Source organism: Peromyscus californicus, unplaced genomic scaffold (assembly GCF_007827085.1).
Source record: "Peromyscus californicus insignis strain IS unplaced genomic scaffold, ASM782708v3 Scaffold_23__1_contigs__length_62951481, whole genome shotgun sequence".
Lineage (NCBI taxonomy): Eukaryota > Metazoa > Chordata > Mammalia > Rodentia > Cricetidae > Peromyscus > Peromyscus californicus.
Genome location: NW_026294534.1, coordinates 5,774,028 through 5,786,963, shown reverse-complemented (window position 1 = coordinate 5,786,963; position 12,936 = coordinate 5,774,028). Strand labels below are relative to the sequence as shown.

The 12,936-nt window shown below is 48.1% G+C and overlaps 1 long non-coding RNA gene across 2 annotated transcripts in view; it reads left to right on the top strand.

Annotated features, from left to right (window-relative positions):
- LOC128118865 (uncharacterized) overlaps positions 1 to 6,879 on the top strand; it is a 31,997-nt gene extending 25,118 nt beyond the window's left edge. The window contains exons 2-4 of one of the 2 annotated variants that reach the window (XR_008221361.1): positions 3,080 to 4,007; positions 4,518 to 4,709; positions 6,228 to 6,879. This is a non-coding gene — a long non-coding RNA (uncharacterized LOC128118865). Of the gene's footprint in view, positions 1 to 3,079; positions 4,710 to 6,227 lie in introns of both variants that reach the window. The other variant, XR_008221360.1, reaches the window with a different exon arrangement.
- The last annotated feature ends 6,057 nt before the right edge of the window (positions 6,880 to 12,936 follow it).

Below are 12,936 nucleotides of genomic sequence, written 5' to 3'. Positions count from 1 at the left end.
AAAAATGAGAATAGTATTTCCTGGAAAGTAATTATTTCAGAGTAAAACTTGGTTCTAAGTTGTATCATGTGATTGTAAAATGCTTTTGTTAGAATAAAGGAACTCCAAAATATCAGGAGGCTTTTCATCAATCTTTATTGGTTTTTCTCCCACAAACTCACTGCACCTAGAATTCCACAGAAATAGATAATGTTATGTGCACATCTATGGGTATTTCCTGGTATAGTCTTCTATAAATGTGTGTTGTTTGCCAAGGGCACAGGGAGCTCACTGGAATATTCTCTAATATGACACTTTCCATGGATGGAAATTCCTTTGATATTTTGGGTCATTTCCAAATTCTGGAAACCTCCTTCCTTTTTTTAAATGTGAAAATTTTCTTTATCAGACTGACTTGGTTCACAGGTCTTGACATGTGATAGATGCTACTTAAAGGACTATGAATGCTCTGGCTGCGTTCTTCTGAAGTGACCAGTGGCATGTATTACAGTCAAAGTTGTCCCCTATCAAAATCTCTGACAAAGCCAAGGCTTGAGGATCGTAGTGGACCAATGCTTCAGGTAAACCTGCTGGTGTTGGAAGGTTGCAGAAACTCTTGGCTTGTGTCTTTCTGTAGATTTGCACACTCTGAGGTTAGCATGGAGTGAGAACAGAGGAATGTTCTTAAATTCGAGTAGGAATATGTCACAAAGCTGGTTACTCTCACTTTGCCTTATAAGTAGAAGATATGTTCTCAACCCAGAGTCTAGACTCTCTAGACTTGACTGGCAAGCAGCGTCTTCCTCCATTTTTTGGCCCTCTTCACCACAACTTTTAATGAATGAGGAAAACTTCATCACCCACCTTCTCGACCCTGAGCCCATGAATGCTGCTCTCGATGCTTCTAGGTGGCAAAATTCTCTAAACTAATCCTCTTTCTGCAACTTCACTGCCTCTTTCTGCTTCCGGGTATCTTGACCACTTCAAAGTCTTACTACCCATTCGTTTACCCAAACGGTGAGATGGCTTCATCCATGACAGGGCTTCCGAACCCTACACATTTAAAACCCTGCTCCGTACTCTTCACGTTTATCACCTGTCTTGGACATGTGGCCAGCCCATTTACAACTTTGTTTTGAAGCTAATGTGTGTGTGTGTGTGTGTGTGTGTGTGTGTGTGTGTGTGTGTGTGTGTGCGCGCGCGTGCACGCGCCAGGGGCTGGGTTATGAATCCTGGGAGATCAGCGAGTACTCTGATTGATAATTGCAAGGTATTCCACACGTGGTAAACTTGCAATAAACGTCTGTTGACTGAATGAGGGAGTGAGGAGAGATTAAAGCTGAGTCAATTGCTCATCTGAAAGGAGCCTCAATGGTGAATGATTAAACTGGGTGTGGTGACTTCCCAGATCTCTTCCTTGGACTTGCCTGTGTTTTGGAAGCTGAGGCGCCGCGGTCACCGAGTAATCAGACATATGGACATCCTCCCCTGAACTGCTCTGGGAGGAAGGACTTTGATCACCATACACAGTGTTCAGAGGAACGTGGCTGTGTGGAGAGCCCTGGCTTTTCATTCTGTGCACTGTCCCTGTCACTCTTCGGTCCCCAAAGACATATCTCCTTCTAAAAAGTGTAGAATTTCTCTCCGGAATCTATCCATGTAGCCCAAGACAGTTCTGTTTACCTTGAGTGACAATGAGCTTGCTCTTGCAATTGAGACTTTAGTTTTGGCTCCCCCCACAACCTCGCCCCTCTCCCTTGCAGCAAAAGGTGGAAGTGAGAGAGAAGGATTCCAGCAGAGACCTGGGTACCTTCTCTCAATGGGCTGTTTTCAAAGGTTCCAGCGCAGGCCCTTCAGGTACCAAGGGTCAGAGGCAGTCCAAACAAATGCTTGACAATAATAGGTACAAAGGACTCCTGTCCTTGGTGAATGGTTAACCATTAGCTATCATAAACAAAAAATGTCCCATACATCCGATAAACAGCCTCGTAGAAGAACGCAGAGCACACAGAAAGAAACCACATCCTTCAAATTTGAGTCAACAGCAGACAGTACCTGAGGGGCTTTTACTTTTGAGGGGTTTTCATTAATCATGTTGATGGACATCCCGCCTGATATCTTGGACCTGGTGACATGCTTGTATCATAATGAAAATGTATACTCAGCCCCCTGTGTTTCTCTGTTCCTGTCGCCATCCGGTAGCTATTTCATGCGGGTTCATCCCCAGAAGCCACAGTGTTGGGATGCCTCATGCTCCCTCTCCCCTTCCTTCACCTCCACTTTCTCTTACTCTAAGGAAGAGAGCAGCTAGCTCTGACACTCGCTGGGACAGGAGGACTGTGAAGCCTTGAGAAGAAAACAAACAAATAAAACAAAGCCAAAACAGTTTGCTGTGTTTTCAGAGAAGCCTAAGAATAAAAGTGTGACTATATAAAAAAACACAACAAAACAAAACACAAAGACGCCATCCCACATTTGGCTGGAATGTAGGTAGGTGCATGTGATCACTGAGTGGCCAAGTTGGAAGATTATTCAAATATTTTCCAGCATTTTAGAGATTCTATTGAGGATTTGCTTTGCAAGTGGTGTGAGAAATGATTTTCTTCTCTAGGTTCTGAGTCAACGAAGGCACCAGCAGAATTAGCATGGTTCTTGTGTAGAGGGGAGTATTTAGCCTTGCAGCTCTGGTTGGAATGAAGCTTGTAGACCGGTCAGAGCCAGAGCAGACCTCAGGGACTTAGGCAAATTATCATAAAAATGAGAACGAATTGGACATGTCATAATTGGTATGCTCGGCTGTCATGGGTCAACACAGATCCCGGAGAGGAACTGGTCACTAGGAAGACAAAGTCAGAATTTGGCTACAGAGATGGGTCAGTGGCTAAGAGGTTTGAGCTTTGGTTCCCAACACCCATGCAGGGCAGTTTACAACCTCCTGTAACTCCAGCTCTAGGAGATTAGATGCCCTCTTCTGGGATCCTTGGGCACCTGCATTCACACACACACACACACACACACACACACACACACTAAAATTAAGAAGAAGTCAGGAGTCTCTTCTATTTGTTCTCCAATACCTCCTTTCTCAACTTTGTTACAGTGTCAAATGTCGGCAACAACACAACACAACATGTGGACCCAGAATATTAAAGTCATGCAGGGCCAGGGGCATCGCTGGAGACCAGGAAGGAAAAGGGCTGACAAGACAGAGTGTACGCAATGCCAGCCATATATGTCTTCTGAAGCACAACCTGAGGAAGTTTCCTGTTATGGCTGCCTTGCAGGACACAGGTGAATCTGCTGGACCCCATGTGCTGCGCTGCTCCGGCTGAACCAGACTCCGGGCTTACCGTCTGCTGCCTTGGGGACTCTGCTCGATGCCAGTGTGGAGTATGGAGACCAAAACCACAGCCTTGAGAGGATATCACATCACACATTCTGTGGTTCTGTCACCACACAGTGTTAGCTCCAGGAGAACTGCTGCATGACTCCAGGACTCCTTGTTGGAGAGAACCCCTGCCTCAGAAGTGTCAGTGTTAAGCAATGGTTAAAGGCTGTATGTAAGTCACCAAGTACTGGCTCAGGGTATACCAAGAATACTGTGACAAAGTGCTGTAGCACGAATCCTAATTGGCTTTAATAATAACCTGGAGTCAGATATCAGGGTAAATGCTGAAAGATCAGTAAAGGAGCCAGTCACTAGAGAGACTTCTTACCTCTACGGAATCCTCAGCCTGAAAGGGGGCTGAGCCCCTGCCTCCTCCCACCTTATATTTCTCTCTCTGCCCAGCCATATCACTTCCTGTCTCTCTCTCTCTAGTGCTGGGCTTAAAGGCATGAGATCCCAAGTGCTGGGATCAAATGTGTGAGCCACCACTGCCTGGCTGTTTCTCTTTTAGACTGGATCAATCTTGTGTAGCCCAGGGTGGCCTTGAACTCCTGATCTTCCTGCTTCCTCCTTACAAATGCTGGGATGAAAGGTGTGTGCCACCACTGCCTGGCCTCTAGCTCTGCACTCTGATCTCCAGGTGAGCTTTATTTGTGAGAGCACAAACAAAATATCACCATAAAGTACTTTCCTTCAGAAAGCTTGGACAAACAGAGGTGACCCTGTCCTTACTGTTCAGAAAGGTATCCCTGTGACTCAACCTTTGGAGTGTGCCACTGTCTCAACCCACACAAGAGGACAGGGTTCTGAAGGGGCTTCCCTGTCTGCTCTTCAGCTAGTGCGTTGGCCACATTTTCAACTGTCCCCACAAGTTTGTGTCTCTTCTCATCACTGTTTTTACATTTAACATTTAAACCAGACACTTAATTGTTACCATTTTGATTTTGTTATTTTTAAGGGATCTCTCTCTCCTCTCTCTCTCTCTCTCTCTCTCTCTCTCTCTCTCTCTCTCTCTCTCCCTCTTCCCCCACTCTCTGTGTGTATCTGTTTATCATACTGTTAAACAAGCTCGTGACTTACTATTTTTTTAAACGTATGCCCCCCCATCTTAAATGTTCATCAGCCATGCTTTTATTTTTCTAATTGACAGTGGTTCCGGGAGTAAGTATGTCATCAGCTCTTGCTGTAGATGGAGCAGAATCCTGGCATCCCTGACTGTACTGACTTTCTGTGGTGTTCACCGTTACCCTTTTACACTAAACACAGCAACTCAAGGCAGTTGTGAGAGAAACCTGAGTTTACCAGGACACAAGGACAAAGGCCAGATTCCAGCCCAGATAAGGTCGGTTCTAGAACCTCCCTTGCACTCTGCTGTACCTTTCTGCTCCTCTGTTCTCTGAGCTTGGCTACAAAGTCCTTTACCATCTTTAATCTGTAACTCCAGCTCTCCGAGTGGGTGACTTGTGGCAGTGTTTCAGAGACCCTCCTCTTCTCACATTGCACGGAATGCATGCCACACAGCAAAACTGAGAGTGGCTGGCTGTGTCTGGTACTGTCTGCTGCTTTTTCTTCACCTGAGTCAGAAATGTGCCTTGCCATCCCGGTCCACTCTGAAACCCTCCTCCTGTCCTCAGAAGCCCTCTAATCACCTTCTGGATGCCTTCGACACCTGGTAGCTTGGGAAAGACTTTGCATCTTGGTCCCTGCCTCCCACAATTCCTCTTTCCTCTTTCTCTAGTTCACTCGTTTTTCCACCCCCTGGGGAAGTGGATCATCCATGTGTCTGTCAGCCTATATACATTTGCTGCCCATAGTGGGTCTGTCTGTCCTGCACTTGAGATGTCCACTCACACCAACCTGCCCACAGTGGGTCTGTCCACCCTGCCCCTGAGGTGTCCACTCACACCAACCTGCCCACAGTGGATCTGTCCACCTGCACCTGAGACGTCCACTCACGCACACCAACCTGCCCACAGTGGGTCTGTCCACCTGCACCTGAGACGTCCACTCACACACACCAACCTGCCCACAGTGGGTCTGTCCACCCTGCCCCTGAGGTGTCCACTCACACCAACCTGCCCACAGTGGGTCTGTCCACCCTGCCCCTGAGGTGTCTACTCACACCAACCTGTCCACAGTGGGTCTGTCCACCCTGCCCCTGAGGTGTCTACTCACACCAACCTGCCCACAGTGGGTCTGTCCACCTGCACCTGAGACGTCCACTCACACCACATGCTCTAACTCCCCCACCAGCCATGTCACTGTATGAAATGAGAGCTGGAGGGGTGCATGATGTGAGCTTTGGAAACAGAAAGAGATCTCACCTGCTTCCAAATGTTCGCACTGAGATTATGCCATTCTCAACTTAGGGCACACATGTGTTCCTGCTCTTTATTAGCCCTGCTCCTATACAGACTCTGGTCTGCGTCTGGGGAGATATTCTGTCCGTGCATGAATACGGTCAGCTTAACAGACTAAATATGTAGATCTTTTTTCCCATCAAATAAAAGATGCCACTGCCTTACAAGTTGTTCTTAACTATCAAGGGTATAATAACTCATCTATTTTTTTTTTTTAACTTGAGATTGTCTAAGTTTGTTAGATCTCTTTTGGGACTGTACCTACATACCTGGGTCTGCATTTATGTCAATGAGTGACTCTGGGAGGGAAAAAACTCACCCTGAATGAATGAAACACAGGCTCTGATTTACCTCATAGGAAAGCTCAGAAGAAAGTTAAATGTAGTAATAATAACAACAACAACAACAACAATAATAATAAATCTCAAACAAATGAGCAGCAAGAGGTACTAGCTCAGCTTTGTGTGAACTGTGTTCATCCTGGCTTTTTATCTCTATAGTGTGCACAGGTGTCCCATCAGGGACTGCGCATTGGGCAGATATCGTATCTTACAAGAGTCAGCTGAAGAGGAAAGTTGGAGGGATGTGGAAAGAAATTGGGACACTCAGTTTTCTCGGTAAATAATGCTGGTTCTCCTGAAGAACTCATGACTGGTCAAAGTGCAGAGAATGAGTGACCGTGGAGTGTTCGGCTCTCAACGGAACGTCCACATCACTTCCCTCCCCTCACAGGCTCTGGGAACAGTGTGAGAAGAGAGGTCAGGACAGAGTCTTCTGGACCTCACACGGCCGGCCGGCCGGGGAACTCTGAACTCGGAGCAGCTGCTGTTGCCCGCACGCAGATCAAGCCGGTCGACAGAGATGCAGAGCGGCTCCTGAGTCCTGCTTCTAGCTGTGGAGATTTTGCCAGTTGCTGGAGAGTTTTCTTCAGGGGTGTGGGCTCTAGTAGGGCGCCCATCCTCCATGGATAGCTCCACAGCCCTGCAGTGATGGGCCGCACTAACTGGAGTCAGTGTTTTCTTGTTGTTTTGTTTTTTAATGGAAGACAAGAAGTCGTGGAAGGCAGATGTGGCAGGGAAGGGGACCCACACGGTTCAGATACATTGAATATGTAGCAAATCCTCAAATAATAAAATAACTTTATGTGGTTAATTTTTAATGAAATAATTTTATATTAAGAATACACAATGCAACAGCAGGAGCCCCTCTCCTGTTTCAAAAACTGTCGCTTCCCTCCCCCTCCCCTTCTGAGCCATGGAACCTGGCACACTCTCTCCGCACGAACTAACTGCACTTGGATCTGAGCATCCCATTGGAAAGCCTACATGCCCTGCCGCCATCCGGATGGAGGCTCCGTTTTCAGGATCCCTCCTGCACCTTTCTCACCAAGTCCCAGCCGAAGGAAGTCCTGGCCAGGGACGTTATTCCAGTGTGGTGTTCCTTGCGACTCTAACTGACCAAGTCCCATCCCTTTCACTGTGGGGAAGAACCCAGTGTCCCTAGCTTGACATTTGCAGAAGGGCATGCTCCAGTCTCCGCCCCAGACAGACCCGAGACACAGGCCAGGAGGCAGCCTTGGCTTGACCAGCACAGGTTCACACAGGAGCAGGAACCCTTACCTGGGCTGCTGACATTCTGGATGTCTGCCACCTTCGATGCTGGCCACCGAGGAGAGAGAGGTAAAGGCTAGTGCTTGTTATTGTTGAAGGGGATCCAGATATTGAGCAGAACTGGAAGGGCCTTTCCCTTTCCCTCCTGTAACAGGCCATTACAGAAACACAAACTGTGGTGACTTGTGAATGGCAAGTTACCCTTTCCAGACCTGATTACCCAGGAAGTGGCCTCCAGAGGAGTTGGAATCATCCAAAACCAACACCTAGTGTCAGAAACGTCACAAAGCTTTGTTTATATTTCACGAACCAATGGTTGAATCCTATTCTGGTTAAGTGAGACGTATAGGTCTCCCAGCTTCAGGCATAGGAAAGGTGACGGCATGGACTCTGGTGCATGCGTGGGACAGGCGTGGCTAGGCGTGGCTAGGCGTGGCTGCATCTTTCTGGGGAAGCACCTAACAGCTCAGGGCAGTGCAAGTATGGAATGGGTGTCCCTTGGGCATGTCACAGCCAGTATTTGCAGGCCTTACGTTTTTCATGGTGACTCCGATTCTCACAGCGTAGGCAGCAAATCCACCTTTTCCCCATTTGATTTGGTTCTAGAGTGAAGCATAGTGTATCCATGGTGGTGTTCGTGTTGGGAGAGCAAATGGAATGCACTCGAACCTAGGACAGCAGGCTACATGCAGGCAGAGGACATCCATCAAAGGAGAGAAGTCACAAAGGAGGTCTCACTGAGCCTTTGCTCTTTAGCAGGTCGTCCAATCGGCCTTCCCTCTGGCCAAACCGCCTTCCCGTCCTGGCTTTGTTGCCTGCCAAGCTCTTGTGTTCTTTGTAGTCCGCTGTGTGGTTCCCACACAGGAACCTTGTCCCGTCCCTGAGGAAGAGCAGGCTCCTCCAAAGGGAAAAATCGCCTGATCATATGCAAATAGGGCCGTGTTCCTTTAAGGAGATACTGGGAGTGCTTTGTGGCCATCAGGGCCCTGGTCAGGATGGGGTGTCCAGTCTGAGACTCTTAGAAAAGATACTCAGCAGAGTCAGATGGGGCTGTGTGCCCATCCCCAAGGGGAGATGAAGGTCTACCCTACCTGATGTGTTTAAAACTGCCACAGAACATGGATAGAGAAACAAGCCCACAGCAGCCGGGTCCACATATGGGCCTCACTAATTGGACTCAGTGGGGGTTATTTAAAAAAAAAATGAGGATGGGATTTGTGAACATACCTCAGTACTCAGTATTTAGGACTTAATTCCTTCAGACCCTGCTCCCCTCCTGGTAACTAAATGCGTGTTCTCCTGTCTGGGCACAGCCAGGCAGCTGTGGCTGTGGTAGGTCAGGACTGGAGACAGACAGACAGACAGACAGCAGGCGGTGATGGAGCTGTGGTGGGGAGAGGTGGAGTCCCGTGTTAGATATTCCTTTACCTGGTACTGTGCACAGCACCTAAGAAGACTGCATGGACTTAGATACACACCGAAGTGGTTGAGCTTAGTCTTCCAGTTGTTAGCTGGCTATGTTTCCTACCTTTCCACGTGTGTTGGTTCTCTAGAGAGGCAGAACCATCCCTACCCCACACACATTGACACGTGCATACACTCACACAGACACACAGTCACGCACACACGTGTATACACTCACATGCACACTCACACTTGTATACACACACTCACACACATACTCCTACATACACATGCATACACTCACACATGCACCCACACTCACTTACACATGTACCCTCACACTTGCATACACATTTTCACACATACATATACTCACATGCATAACGCACTCATGTGCACACAGTAACACAAATACATGCATCCACTCACATGTGTATTAAAACATTCACACACACGTACACTCATGTACATACATGTATACACTCATACATGTTCACATACATACTCACACAAACATGCACACACATACACTCAGACATTCACACTCACACTTGTGCACACTCACACACACAGAGGACAGCACATTTGCTGGGCAGTGAGCTTTCCCACATGATGAACCTTGCATATTCTCAGGGGAGGCCAGGCTTGTTTCAGGAAGAGTGTGGGGCCTCTCCCCTGCTGGAAGTCAGAGTTCTTCATCTGAGAGAACATCTGCATGGAGGAATACACACATCTACACACCGCACATACATAACACACACACACACACACACACACACACCCCACTCATACATATACTTTCTCACACACCACACTTATACACATATACACATACAAACACCACAGTACACACACACCACACACATACACACACATACAGACAGACACATACACACACATATGGATGGTCACATACAACATATGGACATGAACCTCAACTGAGAAATGAAAGAGAAAGCAAAGACTGAAAGTACCCTGGGATCTCTCTGGCTCCCCCAGTCAATTTTCAGGAAAATAGAAAATGTGAGTGAGAGTTTGATTTCAAACCCAAGGGAAGATCCTATCGTTACCAAATTCTAGCATGTTCTGTGAGAGCTGTCAGTTAGGTAGACTTCTGAACTGAGGCTCAGCACATCTTCCGTTTAGATGGAGAGCAGCTTGCTGCCTTAGAATCCTCACCTCTGCCTGTGTCTCATGCTAGAGAAATCAATGGCTTTCCTACTTCAAAGGCAGAGCCGTTCCCAGGAGCCGAAACCTCTGGGTGGAAAACAGAGAGGACGAGAGGTGGACACGTAGGTGTGCTGATTACCAGGCGGCAGGCAGCGGTAGGGGATACTACCTGATAGACACCATGTCAATCAACTGTGACAATCAATTCAAGCTCCACCCACCAGAGAGCCAGCTTCTCCAGCTGGGTTCTGCCTCCTGAAGGTTCCGTGGCTCCCCAATACAGTGCTAGGAGGTGGGGACCATGTTTTCACACACACGAGCCAGTGGAAGACATTGTGGCTATCAGGCCTACCCAATATTTCAAATAAACACAGTAGAATGTACTAAAAAGGAATTTGAATGAAAAGCTTGATTTGACATATATCAGACAGACTTGACAATAAGTATCTCAATATAATACTCAATCATGAAGCCATTTATTATGTGAATTGATTGTCACCACAATTGCACACCAGATGTGCCCTGGATATCACTATCTGGGTGCTGCACTATCTCCATACAAGGTCCACACATGCAGAATTAGGGTGCTGTGCGGGAACATGTGTCTTGTCTCCTAGTGACCTTCAGCAAGGGCTGAGCAGCCTTAGGGTTTCTCTGCTAGAGAGAGGAAAGAGTTCGTGTTCTCTGGAGAGAGGGAGAAGACCAGACAGACAGACGGACTGGAGAAAATGGAGGGACATATTGGAGGGACAGATGGACCAACTGATGAGTCAGATAGATGATTGATAGATGACAGATGAATATGTTAGATATATGACAAGCAGGTTGGTAGATAGTCAAGGGACAGAGAGATTAGATAGATGACAGGTGGACAGGTAGACTCACAGGCAGGTGAACATATTTGTTGGGGGGTGCATTGGCTCATGCAGTTATGAAGGAAAGAAATCCCACCTAGGGCAATCTGTGAGCTGCAGATCCTGGGCTGTCAGTGGAAGGGCTCACTCTCATTCTGCATGCCTTTGAGCTAGGGAAGCAGACACTATAATTTTTAGTCCTTGGGCAGAAAAGCATCTCAGCAGCAGGAAGAAGAAACCCTCTTTCCTGGCTTTTTGTCTTACCCTCCTGTACTGGCTGGTTTGTGTGTCAACTGGGCATAAGCTGGAGTCATCAGAGGAAGGAGCCTCAGTTGAGGAAATGCCTCCATAAGATCCAGCTGTGAGACATTTTCTCCATTAGTGATCAGTGTGTGCACTGTACTGCCTCAGATTCCAGTGTGCAGGGCCTGCAGGTGTGTTTGCACTGCACTACCTCAGACTCCAGTGTGCAGGGACTGCAGGTGTGTGTCACTGCACTGCCTCAGACTCCAGTGTGCAGGGACTGCAGGTGTGTACACTGCACTGCCTCAGACTCCAGTGTGCAGGGACTGCAGGTGTGTTCCACTGCACTGCCTCAGACTCCAGTGTGCAGGGACTGCAGGTGTGTGTCACTGCACTGCCTCAGACTCCGGTGTGCAGGGACTGCAGGTATGTGCACCGCACTGCCTCAGACTCCAGTGTGCAGTAACTGCAGGTGTGTGTCACTGCAGTGCTTCAGACTCCAGTGTGCAGTGACTGAAGGTGTGTACACTGCACTGCCTCAGACTCCAGTGTGCAGGGACTGCAAGTGTGTGTCACTGCACTGCCTCAGACTCCAGTGTGCAGGGACTGCAGGTGTGTGTCACTGCACTGCCTCAGACTCCAGTGTGCAGGGACTGCCTGCAGGTGTGTGCACTGCACTGCCTCAGACTCCAGTGTGCAGGGACTGCAGGTGTGTTCCACTGCACTGCCTCAGACTCCAGTGTGCAGGGACTGCAGGTGTGTTCCGCTGCACTGCCTCAGACTCCAGTGTGCAGGGACTACAGGTGTGTGTCACTGCACTGCCTCAGACTCCAGTGTGCAGGGACTGCCTGCAGGTGTGTGCACTGCACTGCCTCAGACTCCAGTGTGCAGGGACTGCCTGCAGGTGTGTGTCACTGCACTGTCTCAGACTCCAGTGTGCAGGGACTGCAGGTGTGTGTCACTGCACTGTCTCAGACTCCAGTGTACAGGGACTACAGGTGTGTGTCACTGCACGGCCTCAGATTCCAGTGTGCAGGGACTGCAGGTGTGTGTCACTGCACGGCCTCAGACTCAGCTTTATCACAGATGGTAAGTTTTTAAAGGATCATTTCTGAGACTCTCTGGGACAAGGAAAGGTTTACCACAGAGAAGTCTTGTTCTACCAGGAGGCTGTGTGGCCATCACATTGATCCCAGAAGTTCTAATGTTTGTGTGTTTTTAAGGGTGCTCAGCCCTATGAGCTGTGTGCCTGTGTGCATGAAGGAACAGGATGGGGCCCTTGGGTGTACACCCTGGGTTCCCTCAGGTTTTGAGAAGACCAGTTGTATCTGGCTATGTGGGAACTCCTCTGGCTTACCTCTGTCATAGGTCAGTCTAGAAAGAATGGAAGAGAGACAGTATCATTGATGTAGGACCTGGATGCTGCCTGCTTTTTATAAATGAAATGATGAAATAGGTTCACTCTCTCTTGGCCCCTGGAAAAATGTCCCATCATACTCTGGGTGTCCTACAAGAACACACCTGCTGTCCTACGGTAAGAATGGGGCCAGTCTAGCTTCAGTACAAATAAACACAGTGGCCCCGGGGAGCTTGGATTTCCTCTTCCTCTTTCGTGGTTCCTCTTGGCAAGTTCTCATGGGAATCTGGCTTGCTGTGAGTGGACCTTTGTGCTTCTCGCTAACAAGGATGAACCGAGGAGAGGTGGCTAAGATTGGCAGTTGGGTTCTCATTGGTGAATGTGGGCAGAGCTCTAGTAGATGACCGTCCATGATTGCTGTCTTTTTATTTGTGGACTCAATAATCTCACCAACTAAGCTTTGATATCCCCAGGTGTAAACATATCTATCAATGGCACTGTGACTGTGATGGTGAAGAGTGACCCAGGGTGAAAAAAAAATAAGCAAACCATAATTTTCAAACTAGGATGC